The sequence below is a fragment of the Rhipicephalus microplus genome, chromosome 6 (genome assembly GCF_043290135.1).
Source record: "Rhipicephalus microplus isolate Deutch F79 chromosome 6, USDA_Rmic, whole genome shotgun sequence".
In the NCBI taxonomy this organism is placed as follows: Eukaryota; Metazoa; Arthropoda; class Arachnida; order Ixodida; family Ixodidae; genus Rhipicephalus; species Rhipicephalus microplus.
Window position 1 is genome coordinate 170,400,891 of NC_134705.1, and position 11,177 is coordinate 170,412,067.

At 43.2% G+C, this 11,177-nt stretch overlaps 1 long non-coding RNA gene across 1 annotated transcript; it reads left to right on the plus strand.

Moving 5' to 3' along the window:
* The first annotated feature begins 1,695 nt into the window (after window positions 1-1,695).
* On the plus strand, window positions 1,696-10,250 carry LOC142765044 (uncharacterized). Its single transcript, XR_012884036.1, has 4 exons — window positions 1,696-1,795; window positions 6,404-6,586; window positions 8,764-8,949; window positions 10,062-10,250. It is a non-coding gene; the product is annotated as an uncharacterized LOC142765044 (long non-coding RNA).
* The last annotated feature ends 927 nt before the right edge of the window (window positions 10,251-11,177 follow it).

Genomic DNA, 11,177 nt, shown 5'->3' on the forward strand with positions numbered 1-11,177 from the left:
ACCCAATAGACATTATGGCTCACACATTATTAGGCTAATAACGTTAGGCGCCTTATGAAACAAAAATAGGACCATCGGAAGGGGCCGTGTAGGCCTCAACATGAAGGAAGCAAAAACATTACATGATTACATTACCTTATCACGCCAGGTGTCCTTTAACAAAGCAAAATAAGGGATGCCGTTATGACGTGGTATATGACGCCATCACATGATATCGCCTCTAGACACAAGGAGAGGTGATTTCGGAGGAACTGCAAACTCACATGAGATGCTCACTGCTGGAAACGCCTGATATCCCGGAGGCATTTCTAAACCACGGTACGTGATTCGGTGCAGGATAGGGTGGATGAATGAATGCAGTCTGTGCGAAAAAAAGATGGCTTGCACTTTTGAGTCGTCTAAGACGAATGAGGACTTCCTCGGGATACTCGAACGCAAACGTTTTGGTCTGTCTATACGTCTGTCAGTGTTTGGCCAATGGTTGAGTCCACTGGCGAAAGCTTAACCGCATGCTACAAACTCACCCATCATGATCTTGTAGCTGCATTCGTGCTTGTGAACACCATCAACCAAAAAGCAAATATTAGTAATATTTGAAGCGCGGAATCAATACACTAGTGTTAGACAGTGCGACTTTTATTGAGAAAATTTATAGATATGCATTTCCAAAGACCGATGAGTTTGTTACGGTTTGCTCACAATGCGATATGAACGAAAAAATGGGTGTTTTCTACGCTTCACTAAAAAATTAAGGGGCGTTACCTCAAAGAACCCGCTCCTGGGACCTACCAGTTGCTCTCCGTTCTAAACGAAAAAAAAAAAACTATCGCTTCTTCACATTACTGCCGAAAGGCACCATATCTCACTCAGCACCTCCAGGGGGGGGGGGGGGGAGATATCGTCTTTCGACGTCATTTGCAGTGCAGCGTAATGGTATGCGGCCAATTTTTAGAGGTGAAGCCCCTCTTAGTCTTACATTGTCGCGCGTCACGTGTAGCCGAGAGAAGATACGAGAAAGATAAGAAGGCAGTATCTCGCGAACAATATAAGGACGGCGCTGCCTCATAGAAGCACATATAAACTGCAGTTGAGTGATGATATTCTATATGACGCTGTACCGCTACTCTTCGATTGGCTGCTGCATGGGCTGTGCCTGGGTACGCGAGAACGAGTGCCTCTCTCAGTCTCCTGTATATTCACCGTATGTGGCGGATCGTTAGTGGGGCATGGGCGAAGCAGAATGGCGGGTGCGTTGAAGACGCTTGCGTATGGCTTCCTTGGCTCGCGTCTCGTCGGTGTTACCCACGTGCCATCTGTGTTTCTAACCTGATCGGACGCATGGACGCATGCACGGATGGACAGACACATGGATAAATGGACGGATGAACGCTTCGCCCTACTCATCATCATTCACTCCGTGGATATGCCGAAATTTTTTACTGCTGTTTTTATTGTTTTAAGTACTTTTGAGCATGAGCACTGATAGCTGATGAAGGTTTCGATGCCTAAAAATTTCGATGTAAATAGTTTTTTGCGACATGAACCGCGTTCATTTACTAGACCCCGAGCCAGGTTGCTTGGACAACTTTCCTCTGCTTCGCTAAGACATAAAGACCTCTCTCTCCTGGGACACTTGTGAGGTCACAAATGGCCATTGTTTGAGAATAACAGCAGCTGTAGAGTTGGCCCACACACGGTAAATTTGTATGCATCCACTGCATAAAATCGAAGCGGCTAACAATGTCGCTTCGATGCACTGTGCTTACGCTACTTATCGTCATCACCTGCGCCCATGGTAGGTTATCGTCTTTCTTATGCACATTCGCCCAATTCGCTGCATTCCAAGATTGAATATCATGCTGTAACTATATGATGTTTCAACCGCTTGCATGAAACACAAAAATTCAATGTTACACGAAGCATACTTAAACACAATGCAGACGAGAATTAACAACTACGAGTTACACACCACTGTATACGCAACCGCGTTGGTCACCCAAGAACCCAACCTGTGCTTGTTTTGGAAGTGAAGAAGTAGCTAGCGAGCCCAATCTTTTAATATATCTTTTCATATATGTTGACATTACCGATCAGAATAAGATTTTGTCTTCCAGATTGTAGTGTGCAAAAGTATGCTACGCTTTTTTTGTTCATTGGTGCCACATATTGGTCGAATTTTCATAGCACTCTTAGCACGTGAATTGCGCATTACGCTACTTTTGAAACCTCAGGCCCCCACTAAACACCGCACTGCCACTTATTAACGTTGCCTTAGTATAAAACGTTTATGCCTGCATAACTGATTACGTTAGCCGCTGTTTCAAAACGGCACCAGTTTTAAACATGATTCATGGATATTGTCACTTTGCCCAACTGAACTTTTCTGAAATTGCAGAGAATATGTACTATCAGCGTCAAGTGAAACCCGAACAGCGGAAAGCCTTCGTGATGGTATAGTGCGCGGCGTCCAGTTATCACGGTTGGCTTGCGCTCGAATCCTATTCGGCAGTTCTGCGCATGTATGCGTGCCTGTCCATGTTCATAACTGGATAGCGCACACTATACTTTCACGAAGGCATGCCGTTGTCCGCACTTCATTTGACGCATACAGCACATGCTTGACCCTAACTTCTTCAAGAATAATGAACGCCACCATGATCAAGATCAGCGAGAGAACGAAAGTAGCCGGCCGCGGAAGAACCAACATAATAAAACACAAAGCACCAACGAAGACCCCAGGACAACGTGTAAAGAGGAGTTAATTCTTAGCAACACTACAAAGCGTAAAAAAGATATCTTGAGAGGACATACCGGATGCATTGTTAACAAAGAAAGTGGTGGATGAGCGCGCAGTTCTTTGTCTTGTAGGTCAATATAAGCAGTACCCAGAGAGTGAAATTTGAAAAAAAAATAGCATGAAATAAGGAATAAGGAAACACTATAATAGCTCTTTCGCAAAAGCTTAGTATTGGAGCCATTTACAACCATGAAGTTGACAGTTGCGTTGATCTATGATATTAAAATACCAAAACAATACTAGGTGTGGGCTGTATGTTATAAGTATATAATGGTTAAAATAATTGCAATATTTGGTGATATCGTCAATAGCACCATTTTCTCAACATGTTAAGTGTCATTTTTTTATACAGTAATCAAGAGTACAAGCCCTCCGAAACTTAGGATGGCTATTCCGGAAAATACAGAGCTCCGCGTGGTTGAACGTTACCTGAAAAGCAGGTCATTCGACATAGAAACTATCGTGAGAGCGCAACTAAACACAACACACAAGAAGAAACAGACGCCTGTTTCTCTTTGCGTGTCATGTTTAGTGGCACTCTCAGGATGGTTTCTATGTCAAACCATCAAGTCGCCCAAAAGTCAGTTCTACTGCGACCAATTGAAGCTTGACAGGGCTTTTGTACTGGGGAGGGCCTTTGTAGGCTTTATGTTGCTTGGTATACGACTGTTGGGCAACAAGAAGGGTCCGAAACCTATAAGATAATGGACAACTGCCAAAGTAGAAAAAGAGGAAGATATGGAATGGAAGGTTGATTTGCCTAATGCATAATTGAAACGGCTACATCTTTGGCATCTTTTTGTGCTCTTTCCAGAGTAGCATTGAAGCAAGCAACACTGCTATTATTACATGAGTTGTACTTAGACCGAACGCAGATATACACTGATGGGTCCGTCTCATCCAGCAGCTCATCAAGTGCCGCTGTAATTCCGGCTGCAGAAATGACAATCAAGTTTAAGTTGTCGCATATGACTACATCTACGGCATCAGAGCTTGCTGCTATAAGGGCTGCTTTACAATATCTCGTTCAAGAACGTCCCGGAAAATGGGTCATATTCTGTGATTCGAAGGCAGCGCTTCAGAGTTTGCAGTCTGCCATGCGTAGGAGGAGCCATGACCAACTGGTACAAGAAATAAGACATTGCCATCATGAAGCTCTAGCACGAGGGCATGATATTATATATCAATGGCTGCCTGGACATATCGGTATTACCGGAAATGAACTAGCCGATGATGCAGCCCGCTCAGCCCATGAAGAAACCCGTGTAGTCCCGATTCCTCTATCAAGGAATGATGCAGCAAGACAACTTTACCTGCTGGCTCGAGATCTCACACGCACGTTCTGGTTGTCTACCAGCTTCCAAAGGTGTCAATTTTATTAACTGGATCCTTCGCTAAAGCTAAAGCTACCATCACAACTTTCCCGCTCCGATGCGACACGGTTATGCCGCCTTTGGTTGGGTGTTGCATTCACAAAGGTGTACTCCTTTCGCATTGGTGTGGCAGACACTCCTACATGCGACTACTGCGGAGATGAAGAAACCATCGAACACGTCCTCTGCAGCTGCGCTTGCTACGACACACAGCGATGCCAGCTACGGATGGTTTTGAATCGACTTGACCCCGGACCATTTTGTGTGCAGAAGATACTAGGACCTTGGGCATCTGCCTCAGTTGCGCAGAAAGCAACTAAAGCACTGCTTCTTTACCTTAAGTCAACAAACCTGAGCGACCGCCTGTGAACTGTGTGTGCTCACCGAGTGTGCTCGTGATTGTGTGTACCTTCTCATCTTTGTGCAACCTCTTTTCTCCCCTTTATCCCTTCCCCAGTGCAGGGTAGCAAACCGGATGTGCGTCTGGTTAACCTCCCTGCCTTTCCTTGTATCTTTATCTATCTCTTTTGTGCTCTTTACTGCTCCTTATTATCAATTGATATGTTGAGTTTAACGTTAAGAAACCAGCATATGATTATGAGAGACGCAATGGTGGAGGGCTCCGAAAATTTTCACCACCTGGGGTTTCTTAACGTACGTCCACACAAATCTGAGCACAGGGACATACAGCATTTTCGCCTCCATCAAAAATGCAGCCCCCAAAGCCGCGAATAAATCCCGTGACCTGCAGGTCAGCAGCCGAGTACCTCAGCCACTAGATAACCTCGGCGGGGCTGCTCTTTGATATCACGTAGCCTAGTCAGAGAGTCACACAATACCTAAAATGAACTCGGGGACAACGACTACATGCCGAGTTTCCCAATGACAGCGCCGTCGTGGTGGTGTGTCATTGAATAACAGAGCATGGTCAACTAATGATTGATTGATATGTGGGGTTTAACGTCCCAAACATGGTCAACTAAGCTACGCTAGACGCTCTCAAACAAATGCACCAATCTTGTATTGTTGGCTCAGTGTAAAAAATGTGTAGTATAGTCGAATTCCCGCGGCCATCTTCTGATAAGATCAATTTCCACAGTGTGTGAGATCTAGCGGTTGTTTGTGTATCATCGTAATTGTGAACACTTTCTGCGCATGTCATGTGCATGGGCAAACGTAGGTCTCTTTTACGTTCTGTAACCCATGCTGCCCTGCACGAAATGCTGAATCCCATGGTTGGGCAAACATCGTTTTTAATGAGTGCCTGCGAAATGGCCAAAGTGTGGTAAGGAGGTCTTTCAATGGTTTGGCATGTTCGTTTGAGTACGAAATGCCTTAGAAAGTACACGGCATACAAAGTTTTTTTACCAAACTTCGTATGCCATGTTCTTTCTGCTGGCAAAGTAATGTGATGAAAACATTGAAAGAGAAAAGTGGGCTGTTCTGGGTGCATGAAAAAAAACAAGAACAACAACGAAAGTTTGAATATTAATAAGAATTAGAGTAATATTATCAGTTTAACGTATCAAAACCATATTATGGCTTTAATAGACGCCACTGCGGAAGGCTCGAGTTATTTTCACACGCTGAGATTCTTTAGCTTGCTCCTGAATTAAGTACGCAGACGTTTGTCGCACTTTACCTACATGATTGATATGTGGGGTTTAACGTCCCAAAACCACCATATGATTATGAGAGACGCCGTAGTGGAGGGCTCCGGAAATTTTGACCACCTGGGGTTCTTTAACGTGCACCCAAATCTGTGCACACGGGCCTACAACATTTCCGCCTCCATCGGAGCACTTTACCTACAGGAGGTGCGATATTGGAGGGGGGGCGAGGGTTGATGCGAGTCAGGCAAGGTGATATGGGGAAAAGAAATGAAGTTAAAACAATATACGGATCAGAACCGTCACAGTAATTTCATTTGGTCTGACGTTCAGAGCATGCAAGCATGCTACTTTGAGTTCAGTTGAGCTTGTTCTGTTTAATAAGTACGCAAAAGCATACATGAATGCGGGTGGTCTCAAAATAAGAAAGTTTCATTTCACAGCTTAACTCGCTCCGGGACAAAGCGACAAGCAGTCAACAGCAACAACACCAGAGAAAACATGGATGTAGCTCGTGATTTCCAGACCACATTGATAAACTGCAGTGTCGTTGCATTTGTTTTTGTTTCAATTTTATGGCTGACATCTTTATACAGCCCGAGTATTTTCTTTTATTTTTACAGCTTCTCGTCCACCCATACCACGATTTTGCCTTGCCCCTCTGGTTATGGGAACGTGTCGCATATTAAATACGTCATGGCATTTACAATGTCCTACTAGAAATTGCGTTCCTATGTCTAACGTACTCTGTACTAGATCACCAAGTGTTTTCTTATCGCAAACGTCGTGCATCTTGGCCGGCAAACGTGAGTAATTGTTTTTCTGAACAAGTTGACGGAAGTCACACGGCACTTTTGTGTCAGTGTGCGTAAAATATTTAAGAGGTTGTTCAAAGGTCGTACTAAGGTAGAGCTATTTCATATCCCGTGAATTTCATAATCATATCTGCGCACATTGAAATAGCCTATTGGTTTGTGAAACATACCTGAGCACCTAACTCAATTGGCCGTCATTTAGCCAATACTCTAAAAAAATATCGAGTAAAAAGGGTGTCCTTTTGTCCCACAACAATAATCGTCATCAGGCCAGCGTGCGCTTCCTTTCGTGAAAACTCGGCGCTGGCCACTTTCCTATCGAGAATTTAATGTAACCCTGATAATGAGCATGTCGATCATGACCGGAATGTACCGGACGCGGGGCGATAGCGCAAGGATGGAACGCAATATAGATGACGATTATTGTTGTGGGACAAAAAGACACCCTTTTTACTTGCTATTTTTTAGAGAGCATAGTTTACATCATTAGTAAGTTGACACAGGATTATTGAGCTCTAACCAAGATGTAGCCATTATTACGCAACACTATCCACCGCAGTTAGCCAAATCGGGCTTATAATTTAACCTTGCTTCAGCTGGCCATAACCAATGGTAGCCTAAGGCTCGTGAAACAAGATTAAATGTGTTGTGCCATATGTTTGTAGCTCGTGCCCAATTATGTGAGCTGGCAGTACTCGTCGATGTGCGCGGCTCGGGTGTCTGTGCTGTATCTCTATTGTAATGCAGTGACGTCTAAAACATTACAATAAAGGGACAGGAGAATGCGCATTACAAGTGGTATACAAAAACAAAACTTGGTGATTGACGTATCAGTGATCAGCTGATTTCATTACCTTGACAAGGAAGCAGTACAAAACAGTTGTACGTGATATCAAGACCACCCGTTTACATGCTCATGGATTTGTGGTTGGTTGACGCATTATTTCCATAGGTTAACTTTCATTCAACGTTTTTTTTTAGTTTAGAGCCACTTTCTTTGTTTGCAACGATCATGGTGACAACAGTAAAAGAAAAATAAAGCAGTATATGTACCATGCATTTATATATTGCAACGGGTTTAAAAATTAAAAAAAAGAACAGTAGCACACTTGAAAACATAAGGCGATAACATAAATACGCACAGATGGAAACTGTTGAACACGTGTAAGAATATAGAAGTAGATGTGAAATGCATTGTTTTAACCTTTATTTGCGCGCAAATACCGCACGACTCAATTCAATGCGCCTAAATGAGATTCCAATACCGAGGAAAATTATTGAAGTGATTGTGCACTGACGACGTTTTGGCTGTGGTATTAAGTTTTGGGCTGGACAGAATGTATATTTTAGCACAAACATTGGAATAATGTTACCAGTGGTTAGTTACCTGATTGTTCAATTTTAATTTTGTTAGAAAATGAAAGCCACACTGTGAGGGCTGACGTAAGATTGGTACAACCCATATTATTACAGTGCGGAAAGTAACAGAATGCGTCGAAATTAATGCACTCTCTGGCAGCGCGATCTGGAAATTCAACAATAGACATTTTCAATTTTTAAAAACTGGGCTCACCACAATTTGTGACGTAGAACAACTGCGCCATATACACAACTAAACCGAGAAATGATAATAAAAAAGTTATTTCAAATATTTTTATCAATTATTCATTCCTAGGTCATCTAAAAATATAGCGGCAAAATCTTTCCGCCTCAGCCTACAGATTGGCTGTGAAGACTACTTGAGTGCCTAGCAATAGTAGTTTTTTGAAAGAAAATTATCTACTGCTTATAAACACACTATATAATTTGGCGCGTGTGTGTTTGTGTTGCTACCTCCAAGGTTCAAGAACAAGATGAACGAACGTGTGCACTCTAGATGCTCAATCTACCGCACGCCTTATTACTAGTCAGTATGCTCATTGTTGTCCAAACATGGATGTGCGCGTCGAAGCAGCCTGAAATAAATACTGGTTAATTTTCACTTCTTAAGTGAGCTCAAGTTCGTTCTGTAGTTACAGCGCTGCTATTTACGGCAGCCTAGCTATCACCAGCTGACTTCTATTCCAGCTATACAGAAATGCATATGTCGATTTGCACAAATGGACGAAAGTGTCCATGCGCATGCGCACATGCTTGCATGTCATACTGAATCTAAATATTTTTTTCAGAGCTTGCTGCCAAAAATCAGCTGACTGATTGCACGCGGACGTCTCTTTATGGTGGTTGTCGGCCAGTATCCCACCATTGGTATTATGACCCATCTCAACAGAACTGCAGAGTGTTCCACTACCGACAGTGTACTACAGGTGGCAACTTTTTTATGTCAGAAAGAAGGTGCAAAGAAATGTGCCTGCGTAAGTCATTTTTCAGTGAAAAAATCTTTACCAGTGGTTAATGCAATGATTATTACCGTATAAACTCTAACGAGATAGCGTAAAAGACCCCATTGCGCAGAAATTCAAGTGTCGACATCCTTGATTATGAGCGAAAGATTATTCTTGTCTGGAGGACAAATTCACAAAAAAATGTAAATAGAATAAAATACGTAAATCACTCAGCCCCAGTGAAAATAGACCACAGGGTTTTTGCATGAACAGCAGTTGTACTACCACAGAGCAGCCCTCAATGGCTTTAAACAGCATAGTAAACACCAGATTCGGCAGATCCCTTGAAGCACGAGAATCGATGTTATGCGGAGAAACTAGAGGGAAGTTGGCTGAGGCGTTTTTTACTCAATAAACATTACGAAATGATCCTAAAGATATGTACGAGTGTTGTACGCACGGAATTGTGTTGAACAGTCGCATATGTGTATAGAACCAGTTTACAGCTCGTTATGAGACCACGCTGCATAATATCAATCCACCCTTCCTAAATTTGTACAAAACATTATTCACGAAACGCTTTCAAACATTATTAAACTGAGCCAGCCCTAGTTTGGAAGCATGATGAAGAGAAAGTATCAATTAAATTTGCTCGAAGAATCTCTGATTTTTGTAAAACATGGGCCGCATTGAAGGTGTATTTGGCAACCTTCATTTTTCCAGAGAATACTTCATCTTTTACCAAGTTCATAGGTGAAAAAAAAAAGAGTAAACGCATCAATACCAGCTAGAGCGCCATTCCAGCGCAGTAAAAAGGTATATATGTAGCTGTTTAGCAATGCCGTTGAAATCGACAGAGGTGATATTTTTTATTTATGTCATAATAATAAAGTCAATAGACGTCCTCAATGCGGCAATGTGAGTTGTAGATAGCATTCAAGTCTTTAAAAGGGTATTATAATAAGTAACACGCATGTAAGCAATACACGAAAACAGATTATTCCCCGTACACTTGTTGATGGCGTCGTTAGAAGTTCATGTGACCGCAAGGAAATAGTCATTATCACTTTGTCGTGCTGGCACTGATTCACGTTCACTAAACCTGCGTGAACGTCGATATATTTTTATGTTCTATTTTACAGGTTCATCAAGACCTATAATGGGGTCACCAAATAAAATACCATCAAGGACACCACAGGCGTTGAAAAAAACAGGAAGCAAAAATACCGTAAACCATAAGCCTTGAAGCAGACTTATTTTTCCTGACCTGTTCACTGACTGTTTTAATGCATTTGTTTCGCGTGGGAAATAATAGGATGTGTAGAGTTTAAGTCGTCCTTCATTCCACAGTAAAACATGATATCACTTGCTTAAGTGTAGAAGCAGCCGGACTATATATAGGCATGGGCAATTGAACAGAAACCTCATGATGAAGACTATCGTGTGAGTGAGTATGAACTTTATTGAGGTCCTGAGAAGAAAGAAAGCGGTGCAGAAAGCCCCGACAATCAATCCGGCAGCTCCAATCAGGTCGAGACCAGTAGACAGAGTCTTTCAGTGGTGGCCCGGGCCCTCTGCATAGCCTTGAGCTGAGCGATGAGCTCTGTGCTTCGAAGAGCGGAGTCCCAGGTAGACTGGTCATAAACTTCCCCCGTTGGCAGGGCGCAGCCAGATCATGAGGTCGAAATTGTTATATTTGTTGCCACAGTGTGCACACACAGTAGAGAAGTCAGGATTGATCCTGCTTAGTGTCGTTGGTGTAGTCTATGTATGTGTCTGCAACTGTCTGCAAGTGATTGCTTCGGCTATCTGCAAATTTGTGCGAGCAGGAGGAAACGTTCGACGTTTTAATCTATGATGCGAGGTGAGTTCGTGATGCGACACGAGCGGGTTTTGTGGTCGAGGTTTCCGCAGGCTGCATTGAAGCGAGAGGGCGGACCACAGACGCAGAAAGTGAGTTCTCGCGCCAGTTGGTGTGCCTGCTCATTTGGGTTGCAGCCAGAAAAGCCGCAAACTTTTCCCATGTGAGCCGAGAACCATGCGTTGTGCCAGGACGGAACAGTTTTCTCCTTCGTCTCGTGGTCGAAGAGCCTGTGAACAACCATAGCTGTCTTCAAAGAGACTAGAGGCGCCGAAAAAGTTTTTATGGCTGTTCGAGTAAATGACAGACTCTCCCATGCAGCTTCGAAGGGCTAGCGCAATGGTCATTTCTTCTGCGTCGTGGGTGAAGTTGGTAACTACTGTAGCTGCGTTGACGA